Source organism: Hemitrygon akajei, chromosome 30, assembly GCF_048418815.1.
Source record: "Hemitrygon akajei chromosome 30, sHemAka1.3, whole genome shotgun sequence".
Lineage (NCBI taxonomy): Eukaryota > Metazoa > Chordata > Chondrichthyes > Myliobatiformes > Dasyatidae > Hemitrygon > Hemitrygon akajei.
Window position 1 is genome coordinate 35022164 of NC_133153.1, and position 17633 is coordinate 35039796.

The following is a 17633-nucleotide window of genomic DNA, read 5'->3' on the forward strand; positions in this document are numbered from 1 at the left end:
GCAAATTCTGATAGCCATTTGAGTAGGCTGAAGTCAATATTGAGTTTTAGAGGAATTTCAGTTGCTTCTCAAATGATCAACAAATTGGGACCTGTATTGAGTTTTTGGTCCCACTGAAAATTCGGTAAATTTCAGTAGTGCCTACGGTGAGCTGCGATTTCACGTGCCTTGTGATATTTACTGAATGATTTAGCAGATCGATGCCATTCCTTCTATAGTGTATAGCCACCCCAAGGGGCCACATGAATGGCAACAGTACAGTAGTCACAAAAAAAAATCAGAATCGGGTTTATTATCACTGACGGATGTGGAATTTGTTGTGTAGTGACAGCAGTACAGTGCATCATCATCACTATGTGCTGTGTTGCATGTTACATGAATGATCAGGGTCTATGACCGTGATTATTCTTGGCAATTTTTTTTTCTCTACAGAAGTGGTTTGCCATTGCTGCCTTCTGGGCAGTGTCTTTACAAGACGGGTGACCCCGACTATTATCAATACTCTTCAGAGATTGTCTGCTTGGTGTCAGTGCTCGCATAACCAGGACTTGTGATATGCACCAGCTGCTCATATGACCGTCCACCACCTGCTCCCATGGCTTCATGTGTCCCTGATCGCGGGGGCTAAGCAGGTGCTACACCTTGCTCAAGGGTGACCTGCAGGCTAGCGGAGGGAAGGAGCACCTTACACCTCCTTTGGTAGAGACGTATCTCCACCCTGCCACTCAGTACAGTGCAAAACATTAAAAGAATACTATAAGGTGCCTTAAGAAGACAATACAACTAAATAGTACAAAAAAGCAAAATGGTGAGATTGTGACCCTTCAGAGCTAGCAACTTGGCATCTTTCTTTTAAAAAGATAAATGCTAAAGAAACAGCAACGTTGCTGCCCAATGCGTTACGAAGTGCAGAGAGGAACTAGCTAACTAACTAAATCATTGTGTTTTCAGTTTCCTGTATATCTTTTGTTAGCGTCTTCTGTGTGGTGTAAATTTACCTCCTAATACACTGTTTATTTAAAGCAATGTCTGCCTTGAATTTCAAAAGCTGCCCTTTTGCAATAAATATGCTTAGTATTTTAATCATTGTTTCTCCAATCTTCTCATTTACCCCATCCCACCCCTGCCTCTATTACCTGCTGATAGAGAGTTTGTGAGCTGTGATGACAAGTTTTATTTTGATACTGAGTTAATTTTTTTTTATATCTTTTGCAGATTACTGTGGACTTTGGAAGAGAAGCATCATCTGACTGGTGATTTTCCATCGAGTAAGTTTTTAAAATCTAACCTTCCTTTTCCCTTTCCAAAGTTAACTTTGCGCATTATTTTCTCTTGGATTTTGGGAGTTCTGTGCATGTATTTGAGTGCTTGGTGTTGCACGTGGTTGGTCTGTATTGATAATAGGCTATAATTACCACTTGGAGGAAGCAGAGCATCTGCATGCTCTTTGGGCAGTGAACAACAGCAATAATCTGGGCTGCTTTTCCTCAACATAATCAAGGACCAATGGCACTTGTTATGATGCCACCATCGCCTAGGCTAAGATTAGCAAGATCTTAAAAAGGAATTGGAACTGGGAAGCGCACTCTGCCTGTGGAATCTGCAGGTTAGCCGCGCCAAACTTTGATGTGAGTGGTCCCAGGTTTGAATCTGGCTGTCTCCTTGCACGCTTTCCATCTGTGCTGGGCTGAGCGTTGAGCCAGCAACTCGGCCTCGTTTTAAAAAAAAAACACACAACGGATAAAATGCTAACGAGATGGCAAGGTTGCTGCCCAGGTGTGGAAAGGAACAAGAACAACAACTGCCTGTTGAATCTGGCTTGCATTTAGTAAGGTGTTGTCCAATCTGATAAGTTTACTCAGCGCTCCTTTCCTTTGCTTGTTGCAATCTTATCAAGAGTCTACCAGCCGGTGCCTTAAATATCCAAATTCACTGTTTCCATTGACGTTTGAGGAAAAGATTAGCTTTATTTGTCATATGTACATTGAAACATACAGTGAAATGTACGCTTCTATCAAATCTGATCAAGAATGATTATGCTAGGGGCAGCCCGCAGGTGTTGCCGTGGTTCTGTCACCAGCGTAGCCTGCCCTTACCCTGCTCTTCGGAACTTTTATAATAATAAACACATGCAGAAGTACAAATTCCTTTGGCAACAGTTGGAATTGAATCACAATCAGTGGCCGCTGGCTGGCTCTGTAAAGTGACGCACTAACTGCTACTCTAACACACCACTGTGGGAGACTGTTCCTCTGGGAGAAGAAATTCTACCGAATGTGCAGTAAATAGTTGACCCTTGTTTTCAGCAAGTGACATCCCTGCCTCCACAGTTCCAGATTCTCCCATGAGGCACCATCCTCTGCTTTGAGATTTTCTCACTCAACAGCAGTGGACATTAATGCACTCAGGCCTACACGGTCTGTCCTTCCCTTGTAAAATAATTCACTCACTTTGGCTGTTGTTTCTGTAACCCTCCTCTGAATTTTATCCAATACATTAACATCCGTCCTTGAGATTAATGCTGCAAGCGCTACTTTACTCGTGATCTCACTGATCTCATGGGGAAGGCTTCGGGAGTAAACCCTGAGGGGGAAAATCCGGAGCTGGAGTCCCTAAGGCAGTCCTACGTTGAGTTCGATGCTGACTGGCAACTCCTGCGATGCTACTGGTGCCAAATTGTATTGGTCGCTGTCATTCCTTTGGGTTCATCAGATGTGTGGAGCGGGGAGCTTACTACGCGGGCAACAGCTTGCTCTCCGTATCGTACTGCCCTGCCTGCCTCGTGCATCGAGACAGCTAGGATGCAACATCCATGGTCAACCCTGTCCGACAGAGGCCTCATCAATCTCTGCTTTTTCATATACTCTGTTCCATAGAAATAAATAGCAAGATGCTGCTGGCTTTTCTGAATGTTTGCTGTACCTGTCTATAGATTTTGGTGAATCAGGCACTGTGAAATGTGTGGCTCATAAGTGAAAAGTGGTTCTTTGCAATGTAAGTTGGCTTAATGCAATTTTTTTTTTAGCTCTTAATATACTGGCTCTTATTGGCTTACACCAAATGTTTTAGGAACAGCTTCTTTCATCTTCTTCCCCTCCACTATCAGATTTCTGAACAGACAATCAACCAACCCATTGTCACACTGAGTTTTGGTGAGGGTTACATGTCCCATGTGAAGGCTTGGACTTTACTTTTATTGTCACCAAACAATTGATACTAGAGTGTACAATCATCACAGCCATATTTGATCCTGCGCTTTGCGCTCCCTGAAGTACAAATTGAAGTAAATATAATAAAAATTTAAATTATAAATCATAATTAGAAAATAGAAAGGGGAAAGTAAGGTAGTGCAAGTCAGGTCTGGATATTTGGAAGGTGCGGCCCAGATCTGGGTCAGGATCTGTTCAGCACTCTTATCACAGTTGGAAAGAAGCTGTTCCCAAATCTTAAAAAATCACATGTAGGCTGTGGTAGCATATTTAGTGCAAAGGTGTTTGTTGTGTGTCAGAGGTTAAAGAAATAGAAAATGTGCAAAGATGTTTACAGTACAGAAAATGGCAAAATAACACACATGACAATAGAGAAAATACAGATAAATACCATAGACCTTTAGGACTACAGCTCCAAATATCAGTCAGAAGTAGTACATCTCACCTTACCACACCCTGTCTCCCTCTTCACTTACACCAAAATGAGCCTTCAAGTAGGAGGAAAAGGGATAGTCCATTCTTTGGAATGTGGGAGGAGTTGTTACCATGAGCCTGAACAATTACACAAACACCAAAACATGAGATTTCACATCCTTGTGCACAATCGCAGATGTTCACAATAAGATCACAGATGCAATGTGCAGCAAAATCATTCGACAGCCAACCATCTTCCAGGAGCCAGCACTCTTCCCCATCCCCCAAAATGAACTCTTTCCCTGAGCCTGCACTGAGCACGTGCCACCACAAACCATCACCTTTTTTTTTAAGACGCCCCGCCCATCAGTCAGGCTTCCCTCCCTGAAAACTGGAGGCAACAACTAACAGCACACATTTAAGAATGCCACTGTCCTAGAGTGTGAAAGTACAAATAAAAGTGTCCATTCTACGTGTTAGCCTAACGTGTGCTCCCGATAAGCAAGAGCGTCAGCCCTGCTGGACGGGGATAATGAGAATTACGGGGCGGTGGGGGGGGGGGGGGGGGGGGGAGAGCAGGAAGGAAGAAATCACTTGTGGTAAACCTGCTCTGTCACACCCATGAACACTACCTCACCAATTTTTACTCTATTTTTTATATATGTATGACGAAGGGCATTCATGATGGATCCTGCTTTGTTCAGGCACACCCCCACCACTGATCCACTTCGAACACAATGTTTTAGGAGCAGCTTCTTCCCCTCCACCATCAGATTTCTGGACAGTCCATGACCCATGAAAAATTACCTCAGTATTTTGCTCTCTTGCAATATTTGTATTTCTTATTGTAACTTACTATATTTATATATGGCACTGCACGGCTGCCACAGAACAAACAAATTTCTTGACATTTGCCAGTGATATTAAACTTGCTTCTGATTGGTTATTATGTTAGAGTCCTATTCATTAAAAAGAAATTGATTTAGTACATGGAATTGAATTAGTTGAATCTGTTAGTAGTGAATGCATTAATATTTTTAGTGGTTTTTTTATATAAACTGTACCTGGGTAATCTGGCCTCTTATCCCACTGGAGTTAACTCAAAAGATGCTGCCTGGTTGTAACAAATGGAGCTGGGTAATTAATCATGGAGTATGATGTTTCCTGCAATAATTGTATTTCGTAGATAGTCTCAGGTTCCATCGTCATGTAGAAGTGCAATTTAAGGTGTGTCGGTAGAGAAATATTTCAACAAATGAGCCTTAAGTGTCTCATCTAATTTTTCATTGTGAGTACAAACAATACAAGATATCCTATGTACTTGTTTTTGTGTTTTTAATGTTCTGCATCAGATCTGGAGTAACAGTTATTTTGTTTTCCTTTACACTTGTGTCCTGGAAATGATATTAAACCATCTTGATATGTTACTTCCCTGAGACGTCATTTAAGTTGTTACTTTTCTATAACTTTAATTATAGAAAAGCTTTAGACCCACTTCCGAGCTGCATGCAATCTTTCCACTCTTGAATAGGTTTTCAAGCACTTTCACAAGAATAAATGGAAAGCATTGGTTGGTATCAGGTTTGGACCAAGAATGTCAGAGGAATGAGTTTAGATGTAAATGATGGTTCACAAGGTTGACTTGCAGCAGAGACACCAGCATTATGTGTAAGGTAATTGGATTAATATTAGTAATGAAATAATATCACAACAGGTAAGAGTTTTTCTACATTAATGGAATAAATAGGCCAATTGCTGGTTAGGCTAACAGTTGTCCATCCCCTGCCCACTTTGAGAAGGCCGTGTGTTGTGATACCTTGAATCCATCGGAATTATTTGGCACAAGCAATTGGCTTGATAGGACACTTCATGTGGTTCAAAATACATTTATTACCAAAGGTGTGTTTATGCAACCTTGAGATTCATCTCCTTACAGGCAGTCATTTTTTTACAAAAAACTCCGAGCCCATTTGGAAAAAAAAGACTGTCAAACGCCCAAAGTGCAGTGAAGATTTAAACAAACCATGCAAACAGTAAATTCAGTCAAATAGCATTCTGAACTGAAGTCCACAAAGATTCCGTACACAGGCCCTTTAGTTAAGGGCAGAGTTGAGTAAAGTTCCGCCACTGTCTGTAAGGAGTTTGTACGTTCAGCCCGTGACCGCGTGTTCTTCCAGATGCTCCGGTTTCCTCCCACAGTTCAAAGTCATACAGGTTGGTAGGTTAATTGGTCAATGTAAATTAGTCATTGTCCTGTGGTTAGGCAGCAATTAAATTGGGGAATTGCAAGGTGGCACAACTCGAAGGGCTGGAAGGGCCTATTCTGTGCTGTATCTCAATAAATAAATAATGAACTTGGTGGAGCAGCGAGCTGAATTGACCCATCCCTCATTCAACCATGATGGTACAAGTCTTCAGTTACATAGACCAAGTCAAAGGTAAAGAACATAACTGAGCTGTGTGTATTCGTCCTTTAGAAATGTAGAAAACCTTCAGCACAATACAGGCCCTTCGGCCCACAACGCAGTGCCGAACATGTGCTTACTTTAGAAATTGCCTAGGGTTACCCATAGCCCTCCATTTTTTCTAAGCTCCATGTACCTATCCAGGAGTCTCTTAAAAGACCCTATCGTATCTGCCTCCCACCACTGTTGCTGGCTCCCTATTCTCTGCACTCACCACTCTTTGCTTTAAATAAAAAAACTTACCCTGACATCTCTGTACCTACTTCCAAGCACCTTTAAAACTGTGCCCTCTTGTGCTAGCCATTTCAGCCCTGGGAAAAAGCCTCTGGCTATCCACATGATCAGAGCCTCTCATTATCTTATACACCTCTGTCAGGTCAGCTCTCATCCTCTGCCACCCCAAGGAGAAAAGGCTGAGGTCACTCAACCTATTCTCATAAGGCATGCTCCCCAATCCAGGCAACATCCTTGTAAATCTCCTCTGCACCCTTTCAATAGTTTCCACATCCTTCATGTAGTGAGGCGATCAGAATTGAGCACAGTACTCCAAGTGGTGTCTGACCAGAGTCCTATATAGCTGTAACATTACCTGTCGTTCTTGAACTCAATCCCACAGTTGATCAAGGTCAATGCACTGTATGCTGCCTTAACCACAGAGTCAACCTGCGCAGCATCTTTGACTGTCCAATGGAGATTAATACTATCTTCTGCCATTATATTTGACCTACCAAAATGAACCACCTCACACTTATCTGGGTTGAACTCCATCTGCCACTTCTCAGCAAAGTTTTGCATCCTATCAATGTCCAACTGTAACATCTGACAGCCCTCCACACTATCCACAACACCCCCAACCTTTGTGTCATCAGCACTAACCTATTCCTCATCCTGGGCATTTATAAAAATCACAAAGAAAAGGGATCCCAGAATGGGCAAACCAATTCTGGATTCACAAAGCAAGGCCTCCATGGATTCCATGCCCCCTTACTTTCTCAATAAGCCTTGCATGGGGAACCTTATCAAATGCCTTGCTGAAATCCATATACACTACATCTACTGCTCTTCCTTCATCAATGTGTTTAGTCACATCCTCAAAAAATTCAATCAGGCTTGTAAGGCGCGACCTGCCTTTGACAAAGCCATGCTGACTATTCCTAATCCTATTATGCCTCTTAAGATCCTTTCCATCAACTTAACAACCACTGAAGTTATTAACATTGCTGGTTTTTCATTCCAGATTTATTTCATCTTCATGGAAAGGTTAATGTCACTGAAGTCCCTTCTCTACATTAGTGGTCTAGTAGCAGAAACGTTTGAGGCACAGTATTCCTGCATTGTGGATTCGGGGTGAGCCTACTACGAGCCAGGGCTAGAATAGATGTGATGAGCTGAATGACTTCTATTTGCGTGTGCTAGTAACATCAAGATATTTTTTGTTTACTTTGATGTTATAATGATAAGATTTTTATTTTTTTGTGCTGAGTTATCCTGAATGCCCTGTACTGATCCCTTTCTGCAACAGTGACGGCAATGTCTAATTCGGTCCCTCTGTGACACTGCTCACGGTGGTCCAGCTCTTACACCCACTATTTCACGTGAAATTTAAGAGAAGGTTAATAGTGTATTTGATGGTTTGCCAACATGTGGTGACATGAATTTGGCTTAGAGCCTATAAGAAAAATTTGGCGCAACCTCTCAGCTGCAAACTCTTACTGATTTAAAAAACCAGAAAATGCTGCACACATTCAACAGGCCGGGCAGCATCTGTGGAAAGAGAAACAGTTGAAGTTTAAGGTCTGGAATCCTTTATCAGAACTGTGAAGGAGAAAAACAAGTTGGGTATCACGATGTTCATTAAGGGACTAAGTTCAACATGGTATTGGTTTGGCATGATAGTATAACGGTAATGTATTACAGCACCGGCATCCCGGTTAATTCCCACCACCATCTGTGGTCCCAGTGCAGGTCGATGGGTGTGGGTGCTTTAAATGGTTTGGCACTGACTAGATGGGCCTGAGGGCCTCTTTTTGTGCTGCACTTTACTATGACTGTATGACGCCATCTGTGAGGAGTTGGTACATCCTCCCCCATGACGGCATGGGTTTCCATCGAGTGCTCCGGTTCCCTCCGCATTCCAAAGGCCTTGTGGGTTAGTAGGTTAATTGGTCACATGGGTGTAATTGGTTCAGCGTGGGCTTGCTGGGCAGGAAGGGCTGTTTATCATGCTGTATCTCTAAATAAAACAACTAACTCTGGCAATATCTGTGAGAATTGTTAGTATACTTGTTCTCATATTGTATTGTTTATCTCTTTATCTCCTGGAGAAGAGACTGTAATGACGTCTTTGGTGGATGGCTGTGATCTGTGCTAGCTGCTGCTCGACAATTACCAGCAATTTATTTTTATTTGGACATGGTGTGGAGCAGTCTGTGAGCAGCGCCCTCCTGCAGCCACCGATTTAACCCGAGACTAATAACAAGACAATTTACAATGACCGATTAACTTACCAACATCTACGTCTTAGGACTGTAGGAAGTTGGAGCACCCGGAGGAAACCCATAGGCACACAGGTTTGAATGTGCAAACTTTTGTTACAAAGTTCGCTGGAAGTGAACTCTAAACTCTGACACCCCGAGCTGTATTAGCGTCGAGCTAACCACTGCGCTGCCTTGTTGTGGGAAATCAGTGAGGGCCTCAATTATTTTTGTGGAAAACATTTAAGATCTTGTCATAAACACAAACGATCCTGCAGATGCCGGAAATCCAGAGCAGCGCGGGCAAAATGCAGGAGAATTCGGCAGGTCCCGCAGAATCTCTGGAAATGAATAAGCAGTTGACGTTTCAGGCTGAGTCACTTTATCAGGGCTTTGTCAAATTGAGCTGTTGGAAAATATTGCATGTAAATGGTACCAATTCCAGATGAGCAGATTGCACTTGCAGTAAGTTTAAATTTTATAGTAGTACCGAGCTCTTGACAAGTTGATTTTTGATTACGCTGCACCCCACTCACCCCAACACTGAACTACAACCTATGGGCTCACATTCAAGGACTCTACAACTCATTCTCAATATTTATTATTTATTTTACTTTTTAAAAACTTTTAGTATTTGCCCAATTTGTGTTTTTTTTTCGCACATCGATTGTTTGCCCTATTTGCATGTAGTTTTGTTCTTGATTTCTTTGAATACCACAAGAAAATGAATCTTTTATAGTATTTCGTGACACATATGTACTTTGATAAGAAATTTACTGTGAACTTTGAGTGCACGGTGTTTATTGGTTGGTGGTTTCCTGCTGTACAGAACTTCCTGACTCATTCTGCTAAAGCCCAGTTGTCTACATGGCAACTTGTGGTTCATCAGCTTTCGTGATTTCCTACACTTTCTGGCTGTTGGCGTGGAGTTCTTTATCAATTACAGTGAGTTCACATTTGAAACTGAATTCTGTTTGGTTTAATGACAAATGCTGTTAATTAGCTGAGGTATGGATTGATGTAATTGATGTTGGCCTGGAGTTAGAAGAGCAGGTGTTCCACTTGCAACTCTGTTCTTTGCCTCTTATCTCTTCTGCATCACTTCTCTCCTATCTCAGCTCTGTGGCCATTTCAAACACTTTTTTTACGTGCAATTCATTATCCTGTTCAAACAGTAACAATATCTCGTAGCTATCTTTTTAAAATCGTCATTTCCTTTCAAGTTCAAGTTTATTGTCATTCAACTGTACAGATGTATGCAGCTAAATGATAAAATGTTCCTCAGGGTCAAGATGCAGAACACAGTACATATACCACATACAGCACATAAAGCAATGTTAACACAATAATGTTAACAGATTTTAAAAAAAGTATTCTCTAGAGTACAAGTGGACATAAATTGCATATGATAATTAGATAAATACGCAAGAGTACTGTTGCTGTCATAAGTAATGTGTGCTGGGTGGTAGCTCTTTTCCTTCATCAAGAAGTTCCAGTTTAATGGCCCTTTTTGTTTTTGCTCTCTCCTCTTTTATCCTTCACTGTAGACCATATGTAGCCTTGCCATTGACTTTTGACATTGATGGAAAAGCCTCCAAAAAGTGCTGGATGCAGCCCAGTCCATCACAGGAAAAACACTCCCACCATTGAGCACATCTACAAGGAGTACTGTCACAAGGCAGCATCTATCATCAAAGACCCCCCAGACCATGCTTTCTTCTCCCTGCTGCCATCGGGGAGGAGGTACAGGACCCTTGGGTCCCACACCTCTAGGTTCAGGAACAGTTATTACCTTCAACCATCAGGCTCCTGAATCAGAATTGATCATTTCACTCACCTCAAACCTGAACTGATTCCACAACCTATAGGCTCACTTTCAAGGACTCTACAATTCGTGTTCATGGAATTATTTATTTAAATGTATATATTTTTTAATTTGCATGGTTTGTCATTAGCGTATTTTGTCAGAATCAGGTTTAATATCACCGGAATATGTCATGAAATCTGTTAACTTTGCGGAAGCAGTATGTGAGATAGGGGGAAAAACACTGAATTACATTAAGTGTTTGTGATAAATAGTTAAAATGCATAGTGTGAAAACAGAAATTTAAAAAATGTTGTGTTCATGGGTTCAATGTCCATTTAGAAATCTGATGGCAGAGGGGAAGAAGCTGTTTGTGTGCAGTTTTTCATTGATTCTATTGTATCTCTTTGTTCTACCGTAAGATTGTATCTCAGGTAGTATATGGTGATGTATTTTGTTAATAAATTTACTTTGAATTGTGAACTTGTTTGTTACTAAATGTTCAGGGTGAGAATTCCAGAAGTAGAACCTCTAATCGTCATACCAAAAACACTAGTGTTGCAATTAAAACTGTTGACCTGGAGGAGGTCGGAGATGGGGAGATTTGGAATAAGGATGAGAATTTTAAATGTCCAGCTGCAGCTGGGTTGGGAGCAAGTACTGGATAATTAATATTTGCTTGTTAATTGAATTCTGACAGTCATTTTTAATTGCTTGCAGTAACTATTTGAACAAAATTGTTGCACATTATAGTTTATCCACCCTGTATCAGTCCTAGTTGACTGATGGTAGAAACCTGTTACATGATTGCCTTTGTGATGCATATTTTGGCAATTGATTGGGGAAAAAATCCTTGAGCTTTCAAAGCTAACATATAACATGTCAAGTAAAGTAATTGAAGGCAGAATTTCTCCACTCTAAACTTTCATTTCCAAGGTACAAGACCTTCAGATGTGTTTAATGAAAAGCACTCAGTCTGACAAATCTAGTAAACTTCCTGCAATAGTTTAAACTATATTTCTTTGTTTACACCAGCAGACGTCCAGAGTTATGGATGGGCCAGTTGAGTTTGTCAGCTGTGAAAGTTTGTTGCTGCATTTCAGAGGTTAGAGGTTGCCCTTTCCTGAAGCTTTTAAGTGCAGTTCCCAAACTACTTTGAGTTTGGGAGCTGCAGTTGTACTTGTAAGTTAGCAGGAAAGAGCTAACATGAATTAGTTGAAAATGTATTTTCTGACATAACAAATAATCAGAGCCTCTGATGTCTTCCGCAAAGTAATATGTTACAAGTGAACATCACATTTAATGTGAAACCTTTTGAATCGAAGGTTAACGAAGAGTAAAAGGTGAAACTAGTATTTTTTTTCCTTGAGTGTCACCCTAATGCTCAAATCTTTCTGTGCTTACCTGCATTTTTATTTATTTGAGATAACAGCATGGAACATGCCCTCCATGGCTTGATGTGCTGGCTACCCAGAAATCCCCCAATTTAATCCTAGGCACATCACAGAACCATTTACAATTACCGATTAACCTAATAATCAGTACATCTTTGGACTGTGGGTGGAAACCCAGAGGGAACCCACAAGGTCACAGGGAGAATGTTCAAAGTCCTTACAGGTAGTGGTGGGAATTGAACACGGGTCTCCTGTGCTGTAAAGTGTAGTGCTAACCACTGTTAACATACTGCCCTTACCGTACCTAAATCGGACAGTGTAGTTTTGCTATGTATAGATGTTTAAAAACAGCTTGACATTCCCATAGTCCACCATGCTTCAAAGATATTGAGTATGTCACAACAGATTGCAAAGAGAAATGGGACTCTGGTGATAGTTTAGGGATGAATGGGTGAAGAAAAATTGAAGATATTGCTCAGTGAGATGATATGTCAGCATGGACAAGTAGACTGAAGAGTTTTTTCCCTTTCTGTATGACTCTGTTCCTGAAGGTTGGAAAAAAAGTTGTATTTATTGGACGTTTGTGAGTTTTAATACATCTCAATGCTGTACTTTGTTATAATTTTTCCAACAGCTATTCACTGTTATAGTCATATTTCTCTGTTAGGTGTGAAACCTTGAATTACTCACCTCTGCAAGCGTGGTACTGATTCCTTCCAATGTTCTCCAGAGAAATTCAGAGAAAGCTTTGTGCCTAATTTTTAGACCTTTTTTTTTGAAGGTAAGGTCTTAGATGAATGGTACTAAGTCCATTACTCATCCCTATATGGAGAAGAACAAAGTGATTTGGTGCTGTATTTGACTCCCAAATTGAGATTCAGGTTTTTAAATCTGTGCTCATTTCCAGCCGTGTCACGTTCCTCTATATTTCTTAATTCATAGAATTGGCTGTACCATCATTTCTGGTTTTGCTGTCCATAAATCCTGGCACGACAGTGGATGCTGCTGCTGAGGTCAAAACATCCTTCAGGTCTTGCTCTGCCTTTTCCCCATGCTGGTTCCCAGCTAAGCAAGGATAAGTGTGTAAAAGCTCTTAAATGCCCCATGGACTTCTCCAGACCAATCCGATCTCCTGAGGTATCTGAGCATCTCCAGTTTCCCCTCCATCATATGCGAATTTAATCAATTGAGTTTTTGTACATTATCTCCAATATCTCTCATTGCTCTATCATTTAATAAACCATTAGTCCTAGGTGGAAAATCTCATGATTAAAAACAGGAAAAGTGCAATGTTCAGCTGGTGTGTGGCCAACATTATGCCTTTAGTCAACTGTGCCACAAATGATTAATAGGTGATTCCCTCTTTTCCTTTTTTTTAATGAGACCTTGTTGTGGCCAAATAGGCAGTGATGTTTATCTGATTAGTCATGATAACTTTGTACACTGAAATATGTTGACTCAATGATAAGGTATGATAAATGCATTATGTATTTGGAATGTGCTACACCTGTTTAAAGACAGTGGTACGCTTTCTTCTTTGTATCCAATTTCTAGCTTACAAAACCTGCAGGAAAAAACTTGACATTCAAATAAAAACTGGGCTGTTGGTTTCTAAAAGTGGTAGAAGGCACTGGTTAGACTGCATTAGTAAAACTTCTTGTATCTTCCCTTGTCATGTCCTCTCCTACAAAAAAAAATCAGTTTAGAGTTTGACTATGAGTCCATGAAACAAAGGAGCAGGAAATGTCCATCAAATCTCCTCTGCCATTCCATCATGGTTGATTTATTTTACCCCTCAATCTCATTCTCCTCCCTTCCTCCTATAAACTTTGACACTTTTACTTTCAAGAAACCCATCAACCTCAGCTTTAAATGTACCCAGTGGCTTGGCCTCCACAGCTGCCTGTGGCAATGAATTCCATGGATTCACTACCCTCTGGCTAAAGAGGTTCCTCCTGTTTTGTTCTTGAGGGACGTCTGCTATTCTGAATCTGTGCCGGAGGTTTGTGTTTTCGGATTTGAGGATCTCTGGTGAGTTGGTTTTATAATTTGGTTGGGTGTGGAGAGAAGAAAATGTATTCTGAGTACTTGAGCCACCCCTGAATTGAACTGTATTGATGAAAATGATCATTTTAGTATCCTTCATTCCTTGAAGTCAATTATGTATGATGAAGCCAGACTGTAAATGAAATAAAGTAGGTTATCTGAAAAAGTATACTTTTTACTCCAGTCTAATTGCTTCCTTCCTTCCATGTGGTTTTCTTCCCTTACTAATGGAGTATATAATCATACAGATTGCTTATCTCAGTCAGCTCCATCATGGGCACTAGCATCTCCAGCATCCAGGACACCTTCAAAAGGTGATGCCTCAAGAAGGCAGCGTCATCATTAACCCCCATCACCCAGAATAGGCTCACTTCTCATTGCTGCCATCACGGAGATACAATAGCTTGAAGACATGCACTCAACATTTCATGGACAGCTGCTTCCCTTCTGCTGTCTGATTTCTGAGTGGACAATGAACTCATGAACACTACCTCAGTACTTTTTCCTCTCTTTTTGCAGTATTAATTTTCTTTTTCATATATATACTTACTGTAATTTATCATTTTTATTATGATTGCACAATACTGCTGCCACAAAACAACACATTTCAGAACATGTGCTAGTGATATTAAATCTGATTCTAAAAATTAATGTTCAAGAACAGACAAAATTTGATGGTTATCCCTGACCTTTGATTATAGGTATTCTGCTCTCCTCTCAGTTCTTTATATCACCAGCCCACCCCACTTCCCCCACTAATTTTCCTCCCTATCTCGCTGCAAATGCTGTTTTGCAAATTCAAAGCAATTGCAGCAGAGATCACTGAGGTATTATGTCAGAACTTCATGTTTCAGCAGAGGCTTTCTTACAGTGATCTCATTTCCATACCCCTTCCATCACTTCGTGTTCTCCATTTCCCTTTTTTAAAAATCTCCTAATCCTTGCTTCAATGGTGATTTGAGATAATGCATTCTGTACTTCTAACAATTCTGCGTGGGAGGGATTCCTCTAATTTCCCTTTTAAATTTTTCTCTAATAATCACGAGTTGATGGCTCCTGCTACTAATTCATCAACCAGCTGGCAAAATCTTTCACTAACTACCCTCCCAAAACGATTATGTTGAACATCTGTTGGGTTTCTCCTTGAACTTCTCACTTCTCTCTTCCGGGGGAGGGGGGTGGTGAGTCTGAAAAAGCGCAATTTTCTCCTTGTGGTTTTGTAACAGAGCATGGTATCATAAATTCTTTCTTTGGATTGTGATATCCCTGTTATGCAATCCTCAGAACTGTATACATTCCCACTGCGGCTCAACTAATGACAAATTCACACAGCTCTGGGCCTGTACTCACTGGAGTTTAGAAGAATGGGAGGGGGTGTTTGTGATTTCATTGGAACCTATTGAATACTGAAAGACCTAGGTAGTGGATGTGGAGAGGATGCTTCTAAAAGTGGGTGGGTGGGTCTAGGATAAGAGGGCACAGTGTCAGAGATGTAGGACATCCCTTTAGAACAGAAATATGGACTAATTCCTTTAGCCAGAGGGTAGTGAATCTGTGGAATTCATTGCCACAGACAGCTGTGGAAGCCAAGTCATTGGGTATATAAAGCAGAGTTGGATAGGTTCTTGATTAGACAGAGGATCAAAGGGTATGGGGAGAAGGCAGGGGAGTGGGGATGACTGGAAGAATTGGATCAGTCCATGATTGAATGGCAGAGCAAACTTGATGGGCCGAATGGCCTACTTCTGCTCCTATGTCACATGGCCTTATGAAAGGGAGAATAAATCGGCCCTGGAGGAGCAGATCTAAATGAATGGCGTAATTCCGCTCCTATGTCCTATAGTCTCACATAAAATCAAATTATTTTGTATTCTATGTATCCTGTTTGCCATTTGCATCTCCAGCAGTATCTTCTAAATATCTGTAAACCACCTGGATCCTCTTGAGATTTTCTCAGTGCAGATTAAGAATGTGCCTGCTGTTGTCCAAACAGAATGTTTTGTATTCGTAACCTGTGCTTGTGAGCTGTTAGAGTGTCAGTGGGTTTGAGGTGTCATCACTGAAGGAAAGTGATTGGCATCCCTTTCCCAATTACTGTCAATGTCACTTCTTCCCCCGTGTACGTGTTCACGGTGACACAGATGAGACTGACTGTACCCAATTTATTCACTGTAGTTTCATTTCCAGCTCTTTGTCGTTGTCCGTAATCTGCAGGACTGTGCAAAAGTCTTGGGTGTTACATATTTTCCCAGCCATGATTTCTCCTCTTCCTGCCCCCTTCCCAATGTCAATCCACGTTGGAGACCCATATTAGAATCAGGTTTATCATCAGTTAAAAATCTTAGGCACCTTAGCTACCGTATATATACTGTATGTGCCTCAGACTTTTGCACAATTCTGTACTACTGTACTATGGAATAACTGTGTTCAATAGTTTATACTTTGCCACAGTTAGTACAAGCATAAATCTGACAATATTTTGATTTTCTGCCTGTCCTAGGGATGGAGGGGTGTGTGTTAGTGTTGAGAGTAGTAGGATGTCCTTTTAGAACAGAAACAAGGAGGAATTTCTTTAGCCAGAGAAGTATATAGATTCTTCATTGGTCAGGGCCTGCAGGGATATGGGGAGAAGGCAGGTGATTGGGGCTGGGAGGGAAACGTATCAGCCATGATGGAGCAGACTCAACAGGCCAGATGTCCTAATACTGCTCCTATATTTTATGGTTTTATGGGAAAGGGGTTTGTTTCAGTTTTCTTCTGTTGCTATTGTGTTGAACACTGTGGACATGTTACGTTGGCACTGGAATGTGTGGCAACACCTTTGGGCTGCCCCAGCATGTCCTCGGGTGCATTGGTTGTTAACACAAACAACGCATTTCACTGTTTCAACGTGTGTTTGATAAATCTGAATTTCCATATGAGCAGAGAAAGTTTGAGAGTGTCACATGACAAGAAAAAAATTTGTTTTGATCCCCAACTGTTTTCCTCCAATCGCCATTAGTACCCTTTTCCTCCAACTGTCCTGCAAAGGTTTCTGTGTTCCGTTCTCCAGTGTTTGCATGGGGTTTATCTTTGAACTGCTTCTGATCTGTCTTGTTGGTTGGCCTCTCGTTGAGTAGTACTGTTTGACACTAAGTTACGGTCGTGGAGAATTGGTATCTGGGCAACTGGACTCCGTCAATACTGGCTGATGGTTACTGGAAACTTGAGCGAGAAGCCTCAGACACTGAGTACAAACGAAAATCGTCAACAAAACATTTTTTAATTTAGTTGGACGATTGCAAAGCATCAGCACCGTTGTGCAATTACGTGCATTAAATTCAATTAAGGTTAATTTCTTGTTTCTCCAAATTCCTACGTGATACTAGTCTGAAATTATATTTTTGTTCAGCTTCAAGCGGTCTGTCATAACCAAAAAAAAAAAATTTCTGGGGAAGCAACACTTTCGGGGAAAAAAAATTGCTGTCCTTTGACGTGTCCTATGATCTTGATAATGCATTTTTTTTAAAAGAGGAAAACTTTTACAGTACAGTACTCTATTGTCCTCAGGTGCCATGTAGCCGCTTCATCTGTATCCTTGTGTTAACAGCCTCTTCTGCCACCCCATGCTGGCTGTGCCTTATGAATTCTAGTTTACCTGCTGCTAAATGTGTCGAGCTTCTGCAGAAAGTGGAGCCAAGAAAAGCAGCCCATTAGAGGGGCTCTTAAATGCCGTCCCTTGACACATCCTGGTAAACAATGCTAATGGCTGCTAAAATACAAATGTGCTGGAAAGGCACAGCAGGTGGAATTGCTTTGGAGGGGAAGATGGTTAGCATTTCAAGCTG

General features: G+C 41.1%; 1 protein-coding gene across 7 annotated transcripts in view; it reads left to right on the top strand.

Moving 5' to 3' along the window:
• Window positions 1-17633, top strand: part of akap13 (A-kinase anchoring protein 13) — a 554439-nt gene that overhangs the window by 44278 nt on the left and 492528 nt on the right. For all 7 annotated transcript variants that reach the window (XM_073032598.1, XM_073032600.1, XM_073032601.1 and 4 more), the window contains exon 2: window positions 1216-1268. The gene's annotated coding sequence lies outside the window, so the exon portion shown is untranslated. The remainder of the gene's footprint in view (window positions 1-1215; window positions 1269-17633) is intronic.